The sequence below is a fragment of the Salvelinus fontinalis genome, chromosome 19, assembly GCF_029448725.1.
Source record: "Salvelinus fontinalis isolate EN_2023a chromosome 19, ASM2944872v1, whole genome shotgun sequence".
Lineage (NCBI taxonomy): Eukaryota > Metazoa > Chordata > Actinopteri > Salmoniformes > Salmonidae > Salvelinus > Salvelinus fontinalis.
In genome coordinates this window covers 50,504,522-50,515,599 of record NC_074683.1, presented here as the reverse complement: position 1 = coordinate 50,515,599, position 11,078 = coordinate 50,504,522, and the positions used below count along the sequence as shown (strand labels likewise).

Below are 11,078 nucleotides of genomic sequence, written 5' to 3'. Positions count from 1 at the left end.
GAGTCACCTCCACACACTCTGTCACACGGGGGCTGGCCTACCTGCACACTGAGCTGCTGAGAGGAGGTAGGAGTCACCTCCACACACTCTGTCACACGGGGGCTGGCCTACCTGCACACTGAGCTGCTGAGAGGAGGTAGGAGTCACCTCCACACACTCTGTCACACGGGGGCTGGCCTACCTGCACACTGAGCTGCTGAGAGGAGGTAGGAGTCACCTCCACACACTCTGTCACACGGGGGCTGGCCTACCTGCACACTGAGCTGCTGAGAGGAGGTAGGAGTCACCTCCACACACTCTGTCACACGGGGGCTGGCCTACCTGCACACTGCGTGAGAGGAGGTAGGAGTCACCTCCACACACTCTGTCACACGGGGGCTGGCCTACCTGCACACTGAGCTGCTGAGAGGAGGTAGGAGTCACCTCCACACACTCTGTCACACGGGGGCTGGCCTACCTGCACACTGAGCTGCTGAGAGGAGGTAGGAGTCACCTCCACACACTCTGTCACACGGGGGCTGGCCTACCTGCACACTGAGCTGCTGAGAGGAGGTAGGAGTCACCTCCACACACTCTGTCACACGGGGGCTGGCCTACCTGCACACTGAGCTGCTGAGAGGAGGTAGGAGTCACCTCCACACACTCTGTCACACGGGGGCTGGCCTACCTGCACACTGAGCTGCTGAGAGGAGGTAGGAGTCACCTCCACACACTCTGTCACACGGGGGCTGGCCTACCTGCACACTGAGCTGCTGAGAGGAGGTAGGAGTCACCTCCACACACTCTGTCACACGGGGGCTGGCCTACCTGCACACTGAGCTGCTGAGAGGAGGTAGGAGTCACCTCCACACACTCTGTCACACGGGGGCTGGCCTACCTGCACACTGAGCTGCTGAGAGGAGGTAGGAGTCACCTCCACACACTCTGTCACACGGGGGCTGGCCTACCTGCACACTGAGCTGGAGAGGAGGTAGGAGTCACCTCCACACACTCTGTCACACGGGGGCTGGCCTACCTGCACACTGAGCTGCTGAGAGGAGGTAGGAGTCACCTCCACACACTCTGTCACACGGGGGCTGGCCTACCTGCACACTGAGCTGCTGAGAGGAGGTAGGAGTCACCTCCACACACTCTGTCACACGGGGGCTGGCCTACCTGCACACTGAGCTGCTGAGAGGAGGTAGGAGTCACCTCCACACACTCTGTCACACGGGGGCTGGCCTACCTGCACACTGAGCTGCTGAGAGGAGGTAGGAGTCACCTCCACACACTCTGTCACACGGGGGCTGGCCTACCTGCACACTGAGCTGCTGAGAGGAGGTAGGAGTCACCTCCACACACTCTGTCACACGGGGGCTGGCCTACCTGCACACTGAGCTGCTGAGAGGAGGTAGGAGTCACCTCCACACACTCTGTCACACGGGGGCTGGCCTACCTGCACACTGAGCTGCTGAGAGGAGGTAGGAGTCACCTCCACACACTCTGTCACACGGGGGCTGGCCTACCTGCACACTGAGCTGCTGAGAGGAGGTAGGAGTCACCTCCACACACTCTGTCACACGGGGGCTGGCCTACCTGCACACTGAGCTGCTGAGAGGAGGTAGGAGTCACCTCCACACACTCTGTCACACGGGGGCTGGCCTACCTGCACACTGAGCTGCTGAGAGGAGGTAGGAGTCACCTCCACACACTCTGTCACACGGGGGCTGGCCTACCTGCACACTGAGCTGCTGAGAGGAGGTAGGAGTCACCTCCACACACTCTGTCACACGGGGGCTGGCCTACCTGCACACTGAGCTGCTGAGAGGAGGTAGGAGTCACCTCCACACACTCTGTCACACGGGGGCTGGCCTACCTGCACACTGAGCTGCTGAGAGGAGGTAGGAGTCACCTCCACACACTCTGTCACACGGGGGCTGGCCTACCTGCACACTGAGCTGCTGAGAGGAGGTAGGAGTCACCTCCACACACTCTGTCACACGGGGGCTGGCCTACCTGCACACTGAGCTGCTGAGAGGAGGTAGGAGTCACCTCCACACACTCTGTCACACGGGGGCTGGCCTACCTGCACACTGAGCTGCTGAGAGGAGGTAGGAGTCACCTCCACACACTCTGTCACACGGGGGCTGGCCTACCTGCACACTGAGCTGCTGAGAGGAGGTAGGAGTCACCTCCACACACTCTGTCACACGGGGGCTGGCCTACCTGCACACTGAGCTGCTGAGAGGAGGTAGGAGTCACCTCCACACACTCTGTCACACGGGGGCTGGCCTACCTGCACACTGAGCTGCTGAGAGGAGGTAGGAGTCACCTCCACACACTCTGTCACACGGGGGCTGGCCTACCTGCACACTGAGCTGCTGAGAGGAGGTAGGAGTCACCTCCACACACTCTGTCACACGGGGGCTGGCCTACCTGCACACTGAGCTGCTGAGAGGAGGTAGGAGTCACCTCCACACACTCTGTCACACGGGGGCTGGCCTACCTGCACACTGAGCTGCTGAGAGGAGGTAGGAGTCACCTCCACACACTCTGTCACACGGGGGCTGGCCTACCTGCACACTGAGCTGCTGAGAGGAGGTAGGAGTCACCTCCACACACTCTGTCACACGGGGGCTGGCCTACCTGCACACTGAGCTGCTGAGAGGAGGTAGGAGTCACCTCCACACACTCTGTCACACGGGGGCTGGCCTACCTGCACACTGAGCTGCTGAGAGGAGGTAGGAGTCACCTCCACACACTCTGTCACACGGGGGCTGGCCTACCTGCACACTGAGCTGCTGAGAGGAGGTAGGAGTCACCTCCACACACTCTGTCACACGGGGGCTGGCCTACCTGCACACTGAGCTGCTGAGAGGAGGTAGGAGTCACCTCCACACACTCTGTCACACGGGGGCTGGCCTACCTGCACACTGAGCTGCTGAGAGGAGGTAGGAGTCACCTCCACACACTCTGTCACACGGGGGCTGGCCTACCTGCACACTGAGCTGCTGAGAGGAGGTAGGAGTCACCTCCACACACTCTGTCACACGGGGGCTGGCCTACCTGCACACTGAGCTGCTGAGAGGAGGTAGGAGTCACCTCCACACACTCTGTCACACGGGGGCTGGCCTACCTGCACACTGAGCTGCTGAGAGGAGGTAGGAGTCACCTCCACACACTCTGTCACACGGGGGCTGGCCTACCTGCACACTGAGCTGCTGAGAGGAGGTAGGAGTCACCTCCACACACTCTGTCACACGGGGGCTGGCCTACCTGCACACTGCTGAGAGGAGGTAGGAGTCACCTCCACACACTCTGTCACACGGGGGCTGGCCTACCTGCACACTGCTGAGAGGAGGTAGGAGTCACCTCCACACACTCTGTCACACGGGGGCTGGCCTACCTGCACACTGCTGAGAGGAGGTAGGAGTCACCTCCACACACTCTGTCACACGGGGGCTGGCCTACCTGCACACTGAGCTGCTGAGAGGAGGTAGGAGTCACCTCCACACACTCTGTCACACGGGGGCTGGCCTACCTGCACACTGAGCTGCTGAGAGGAGGTAGGAGTCACCTCCACACACTCTGTCACACGGGGGCTGGCCTACCTGCACACTGAGCTGCTGAGAGGAGGTAGGAGTCACCTCCACACACTCTGTCACACGGGGGCTGGCCTACCTGCACACTGCTGAGAGGAGGTAGGAGTCACCTCCACACACTCTGTCACACGGGGGCTGGCCTACCTGCACACTGCTGAGAGGAGGTAGGAGTCACCTCCACACACTCTGTCACACGGGGGCTGGCCTACCTGCACACTGAGCTGCTGAGAGGAGGTAGGAGTCACCTCCACACACTCTGTCACACGGGGGCTGGCCTACCTGCACACTGAGCTGCTGAGAGGAGGTAGGAGTCACCTCCACACACTCTGTCACACGGGGGCTGGCCTACCTGCACACTGCTGAGAGGAGGTAGGAGTCACCTCCACACACTCTGTCACACGGGGGCTGGCCTACCTGCACACTGAGCTGCTGAGAGGAGGTAGGAGTCACCTCCACACACTCTGTCACACGGGGGCTGGCCTACCTGCACACTGAGCTGCTGAGAGGAGGTAGGAGTCACCTCCACACACTCTGTCACACGGGGGCTGGCCTACCTGCACGCTGCTGAGAGGAGGTAGGAGTCACCTCCACACACTCTGTCACACGGGGGCTGGCCTACCTGCACACTGAGCTGCTGAGAGGAGGTAGGAGTCACCTCCACACACTCTGTCACACGGGGGCTGGCCTACCTGCACACTGAGCTGCTGAGAGGAGGTAGGAGTCACCTCCACACACTCTGTCACACGGGGGCTGGCCTACCTGCACACTGAGCTGCTGAGAGGAGGTAGGAGTCACCTCCACACACTCTGTCACACGGGGGCTGGCCTACCTGCACACTGAGCTGCTGAGAGGAGGTAGGAGTCACCTCCACACACTCTGTCACACGGGGGCTGGCCTACCTGCACACTGCTGAGAGGAGGTAGGAGTCACCTCCACACACTCTGTCACACGGGGGCTGGCCTACCTGCACACTGAGCTGCTGAGAGGAGGTAGGAGTCACCTCCACACACTCTGTCACACGGGGGCTGGCCTACCTGCACACTGAGCTGCTGAGAGGAGGTAGGAGTCACCTCCACACACTCTGTCACACGGGGGCTGGCCTACCTGCACACTGAGCTGCTGAGAGGAGGTAGGAGTCACCTCCACACACTCTGTCACACGGGGGCTGGCCTACCTGCACACTGAGCTGCTGAGAGGAGGTAGGAGTCACCTCCACACACTCTGTCACACGGGGGCTGGCCTACCTGCACACTGAGCTGCTGAGAGGAGGTAGGAGTCACCTCCACACACTCTGTCACACGGGGGCTGGCCTACCTGCACACTGAGCTGCTGAGAGGAGGTAGGAGTCACCTCCACACACTCTGTCACACGGGGGCTGGCCTACCTGCACACTGAGCTGCTGAGAGGAGGTAGGAGTCACCTCCACACACTCTGTCACACGGGGGCTGGCCTACCTGCACACTGCTGAGAGGAGGTAGGAGTCACCTCCACACACTCTGTCACACGGGGGCTGGCCTACCTGCACACTGAGCTGCTGAGAGGAGGTAGGAGTCACCTCCACACACTCTGTCACACGGGGGCTGGCCTACCTGCACACTGAGCTGCTGAGAGGAGGTAGGAGTCACCTTCACACACTCTGTCACACGGGGGCTGGCCTACCTGCACACTGAGCTGCTGAGAGGAGGTAGGAGTCACCTCCACACACTCTGTCACACGGGGGCTGGCCTACCTGCACACTGAGCTGCTGAGAGGAGGTAGGAGTCACCTCCACACACTCTGTCACACGGGGGCTGGCCTACCTGCACACTGAGCTGCTGAGAGGAGGTAGGAGTCACCTCCACACACTCTGTCACACGGGGGCTGGCCTACCTGCACACTGCTGAGAGGAGGTAGGAGTCACCTCCACACACTCTGTCACACGGGGGCTGGCCTACCTGCACACTGAGCTGCTGAGAGGAGGTAGGAGTCACCTCCACACACTCTGTCACACGGGGGCTGGCCTACCTGCACACTGAGCTGCTGAGAGGAGGTAGGAGTCACCTCCACACACTCTGTCACACGGGGGCTGGCCTACCTGCACACTGAGCTGCTGAGAGGAGGTAGGAGTCACCTCCACACACTCTGTCACACGGGGGCTGGCCTACCTGCACACTGCTGAGAGGAGGTAGGAGTCACCTTCACACACTCTGTCACACGGGGGCTGGCCTACCTGCACACTGAGCTAGCTGAGAGGAGGTAGGAGTCACCTCCACACACTCTGTCACACGGGGGCTGGCCTACCTGCACACTGAGCTGCTGAGAGGAGGTAGGAGTCACCTCCACACACTCTGTCACACGGGGGCTGGCCTACCTGCACACTGAGCTGCTGAGAGGAGGTAGGAGTCACCTCCACACACTCTGTCACACGGGGGCTGGCCTACCTGCACACTGAGCTGCTGAGAGGAGGTAGGAGTCACCTCCACACACTCTGTCACACGGGGGCTGGCCTACCTGCACACTGAGCTGCTGAGAGGAGGTAGGAGTCACCTCCACACACTCTGTCACACGGGGGCTGGCCTACCTGCACACTGCTGAGAGGAGGTAGGAGTCACCTCCACACACTCTGTCACACGGGGGCTGGCCTACCTGCACACTGAGCTGCTGAGAGGAGGTAGGAGTCACCTCCACACACTCTGTCACACGGGGGCTGGCCTACCTGCACACTGCTGAGAGGAGGTAGGAGTCACCTCCACACACTCTGTCACACGGGGGCTGGCCTACCTGCACACTGAGCTGCTGAGAGGAGGTAGGAGTCACCTCCACACACTCTGTCACACGGGGGCTGGCCTACCTGCACACTGAGCTGCTGAGAGGAGGTAGGAGTCACCTCCACACACTCTGTCACACGGGGGCTGGCCTACCTGCACACTGAGCTGCTGAGAGGAGGTAGGAGTCACCTCCACACACTCTGTCACACGGGGGCTGGCCTACCTGCACACTGCTGAGAGGAGGTAGGAGTCACCTCCACACACTCTGTCACACGGGGGCTGGCCTACCTGCACACTGAGCTGCTGAGAGGAGGTAGGAGTCACCTCCACACACTCTGTCACACGGGGGCTGGCCTACCTGCACACTGCTGAGAGGAGGTAGGAGTCACCTTCACACACTCTGTCACACGGGGGCTGGCCTACCTGCACACTGAGCTGCTGAGAGGAGGTAGGAGTCACCTCCACACACTCTGTCACACGGGGGCTGGCCTACCTGCACGCTGCTGAGAGGAGGTAGGAGTCACCTCCACACACTCTGTCACACGGGGGCTGGCCTACCTGCACACTGCTGAGAGGAGGTAGGAGTCACCTCCACACACTCTGTCACACGGGGGCTGGCCTACCTGCACACTGAGCTGCTGAGAGGAGGTAGGAGTCACCTTCACACACTCTGTCACACGGGGGCTGGCCTACCTGCACACTGAGCTGCTGAGAGGAGGTAGGAGTCACCTTCACACACTCTGTCACACGGGGGCTGGCCTACCTGCACACTGAGCTGCTGAGAGGAGGTAGGAGTCACCTCCACACACTCTGTCACACGGGGGCTGGCCTACCTGCACACTGAGCTGCTGAGAGGAGGTAGGAGTCACCTTCACACACTCTGTCACATGGGGGCTGGCCTACCTGCACACTGCTGAGAGGAGGTAGGAGTCACCTCCACACACTCTGTCACACGGGGGCTGGCCTACCTGCACACTGAGCTGCTGAGAGGAGGTAGGAGTCACCTCCACACACTCTGTCACACGGGGGCTGGCCTACCTGCACACTGAGCTGCTGAGAGGAGGTAGGAGTCACCTCCACACACTCTGTCACACGGGGGCTGGCCTACCTGCACACTGAGCTGCTGAGAGGAGGTAGGAGTCACCTCCACACACTCTGTCACACGGGGGCTGGCCTACCTGCACACTGCTGAGAGGAGGTAGGAGTCACCTCCACACACTCTGTCACACGGGGGCTGGCCTACCTGCACACTGAGCTGCTGAGAGGAGGTAGGAGTCACCTCCACACACTCTGTCACACGGGGGCTGGCCTACCTGCACACTGAGCTGCTGAGAGGAGGTAGGAGTCACCTTCACACACTCTGTCACACGGGGGCTGGCCTACCTGCACACTGAGCTGCTGAGAGGAGGTAGGAGTCACCTCCACACACTCTGTCACACGGGGGCTGGCCTACCTGCACACTGAGCTGCTGAGAGGAGGTAGGAGTCACCTCCACACACTCTGTCACACGGGGGCTGGCCTACCTGCACACTGAGCTGCTGAGAGGAGGTAGGAGTCACCTCCACACACTCTGTCACACGGGGGCTGGCCTACCTGCACACTGAGCTGCTGAGAGGAGGTAGGAGTCACCTCCACACACTCTGTCACACGGGGGCTGGCCTACCTGCACACTGAGCTGCTGAGAGGAGGTAGGAGTCACCTCCACACACTCTGTCACACGGGGGCTGGCCTACCTGCACACTGCTGAGAGGAGGTAGGAGTCACCTTCACACACTCTGTCACACGGGGGCTGGCCTACCTGCACACTGAGCTGCTGAGAGGAGGTAGGAGTCACCTCCACACACTCTGTCACACGGGGGCTGGCCTACCTGCACACTGAGCTGCTGAGAGGAGGTAGGAGTCACCTCCACACACTCTGTCACACGGGGGCTGGCCTACCTGCACACTGAGCTGCTGAGAGGAGGTAGGAGTCACCTCCACACACTCTGTCACACGGGGGCTGGCCTACCTGCACACTGAGCTGCTGAGAGGAGGTAGGAGTCACCTCCACACACTCTGTCACACGGGGGCTGGCCTACCTGCACACTGAGCTGCTGAGAGGAGGTAGGAGTCACCTCCACACACTCTGTCACACGGGGGCTGGCCTACCTGCACACTGAGCTGCTGAGAGGAGGTAGGAGTCACCTTCACACACTCTGTCACACGGGGGCTGGCCTACCTGCACACTGAGCTGCTGAGAGGAGGTAGGAGTCACCTCCACACACTCTGTCACACGGGGGCTGGCCTACCTGCACACTGCTGAGAGGAGGTAGGAGTCACCTCCACACACTCTGTCACACGGGGGCTGGCCTACCTGCACACTGAGCTGCTGAGAGGAGGTAGGAGTCACCTCCACACACTCTGTCACACGGGGGCTGGCCTACCTGCACACTGAGCTGCTGAGAGGAGGTAGGAGTCACCTCCACACACTCTGTCACACGGGGGCTGGCCTACCTGCACACTGAGCTGCTGAGAGGAGGTAGGAGTCACCTCCACACACTCTGTCACACGGGGGCTGGCCTACCTGCACACTGAGCTGCTGAGAGGAGGTAGGAGTCACCTCCACACACTCTGTCACACGGGGGCTGGCCTACCTGCACACTGCTGAGAGGAGGTAGGAGTCACCTTCACACACTCTGTCACACGGGGGCTGGCCTACCTGCACACTGAGCTAGTGAGAGGAGGTAGGAGTCACCTCCACACACTCTGTCACACGGGGGCTGGCCTACCTGCACACTGAGCTGCTGAGAGGAGGTAGGAGTCACCTCCACACACTCTGTCACACGGGGGCTGGCCTACCTGCACACTGAGCTGCTGAGAGGAGGTAGGAGTCACCTCCACACACTCTGTCACACGGGGGCTGGCCTACCTGCACACTGAGCTGCTGAGAGGAGGTAGGAGTCACCTCCACACACTCTGGGGAGTGCACAAGCACACAGACGTACACGGACGCGCACACACACACACACACACACACACAGAGAAACACACACTCACTGTTCTCACTCACCGTCACACCCCTTAATTTAATTTACATGCTCAGACAGCCCCAGTGAAACACTATCTCCCGTCGTCAAGGCTTCAGAATGTGATTAATCACTGAGGAGGATTTTTACTGCCTTCACACGTGTGTGTGTGTGTGTGTGTGTGTGTGTGTGTGTGTGTGTGTGTGTGTGTGTGTGTGTGTGTGTGTGTGTGTGTGTGTGTGTGTGTGTGTGTGTGTGTGTGTGTGTGTGAGAAGATTCATGTCTTTTCAGGAAACAGACAGTTCCAAAAACCAATTATTAAGACTCGTATGGTTTGTTTAACTTTGCAATCATTGGTTTGTGTTTGACGTACATTTTAAAAGTGAAAAATCGGAGTCTCCAATTCACTGTTAATATGGATTTGCATATACATATTTCATTGTCTGCTTACAGACATGCATCACATGTTAGGGAAATGGTTAGGGAGTTTAGAGAGCACACTACCTCTTCCACACTTCGTCCCCCAGGGGGCAGCACCAGCCTTGTATATCTGCTGAGCATGGTTGATAAGCAATTAGGGATTGTTAGTCAGGGTCCCTGTTTGAGAGCTGTGAGGTGGCTGGTTGGTTTGGTGGCTATCGGGGCTTTTCTTTTGTTTCTAGTGGTCCTTTAGGCATGCCTGTTTCCAGTGGTTCTTTAGGCATGCCTGTTTCTAGTGGTCCTTTAGGCGTGCCTGTTTCTAGTGGTCCTTTAGGCGTGCCTGTTTCTAGTGGTCCTTTAGGCGTGCCTGTTTCTAGTGGTCCTTTAGGCGTGCCTGTTTCTAGTGGTCCTTTAGGCACGCCTGTTTCTAGTGGTCCTTTAGGCATGCCTGTTTCTAGTGGTCCTTTAGGCGTGCCTGTTTCTAGTGGTCCTTTAGGCGTGCCTGTTTCTAGTGGTCCTTTAGGCGTGCCTGTTTCTAGTGGTCCTTTAGGCATGCCTGTTTCTAGTGGTCCTTTAGGCACGCCTGTTTCTAGTGGTCCTTTAGGCGTGCCTGTTTCTAGTGGTCCTTTAGGCATGCCTGTTTCTAGTGGTCCTTTAGTCATGCCTGTTTCTAGTGGTCCTTTAGGCGTGCCTGTTTCTAGTGGTCCTTTAGGCATGCCTGTTTCTAGTGGTCCTTTAGGCGTGCCTGTTTCTAGTGGTCCTTTAGGCATGCCTGTTTCTAGTGGTCCTTTAGGCATGCCTGTTTCTAGTTGTCCTTTAGGCGTGCCTGTTTCTAGTGGTCCTTTAGGCATGCCTGTTTCTAGTGGTCCTTTAGGCACGCCTGTTTCTAGTGGTCCTTTAGGCATGCCTGTTTCTAGTGGTCCTTTAGGCATGTCTGTTTCTAGTGGTCCTTTAGTCATGCCTGTTTCTAGTGGTCCTTTAGGCATGCCTGTTTCTAGTGGTCCTTTAGGCATGCCTGTTTCTAGTGGTCCTTTAGGCGTGCCTGTTTCTAGTGGTCCTTTAGGCATGCCTGTTTCTAGTGGTCCTTTAGGCGTGCCTGTTTCTAGTGGTCCTTTAGGCACGCCTGTTTCTAGTGGTCCTTTAGGCATGCCTGTTTCTAGTTGTCCTTTAGGCGTGCCTGTTTCTAGTGGTCCTTTAGGCATGCCTGTTTCTAGTGGTCCTTTAGGCATGCCTGTTTCTAGTGGTCCTTTAGGCACGTCTGTTTCTAGTGGTCCTTTAGGCATGCCTGTTTCTAGTGGTCCTTTAGGCGTGCCTGTTTCTAGTGG

The 11,078-nt window shown here is 59.1% G+C and overlaps 1 protein-coding gene across 1 annotated transcript in view; it reads left to right on the top strand.

The window, feature by feature from the left end:
* Window positions 1-11,078, top strand: part of LOC129816223 (bone morphogenetic protein receptor type-2-like) — a gene marked incomplete at its 5' end in the record, with an annotated part of 118,220 nt that overhangs the window by 38,396 nt on the left and 68,746 nt on the right. The window lies entirely within an intron of this gene.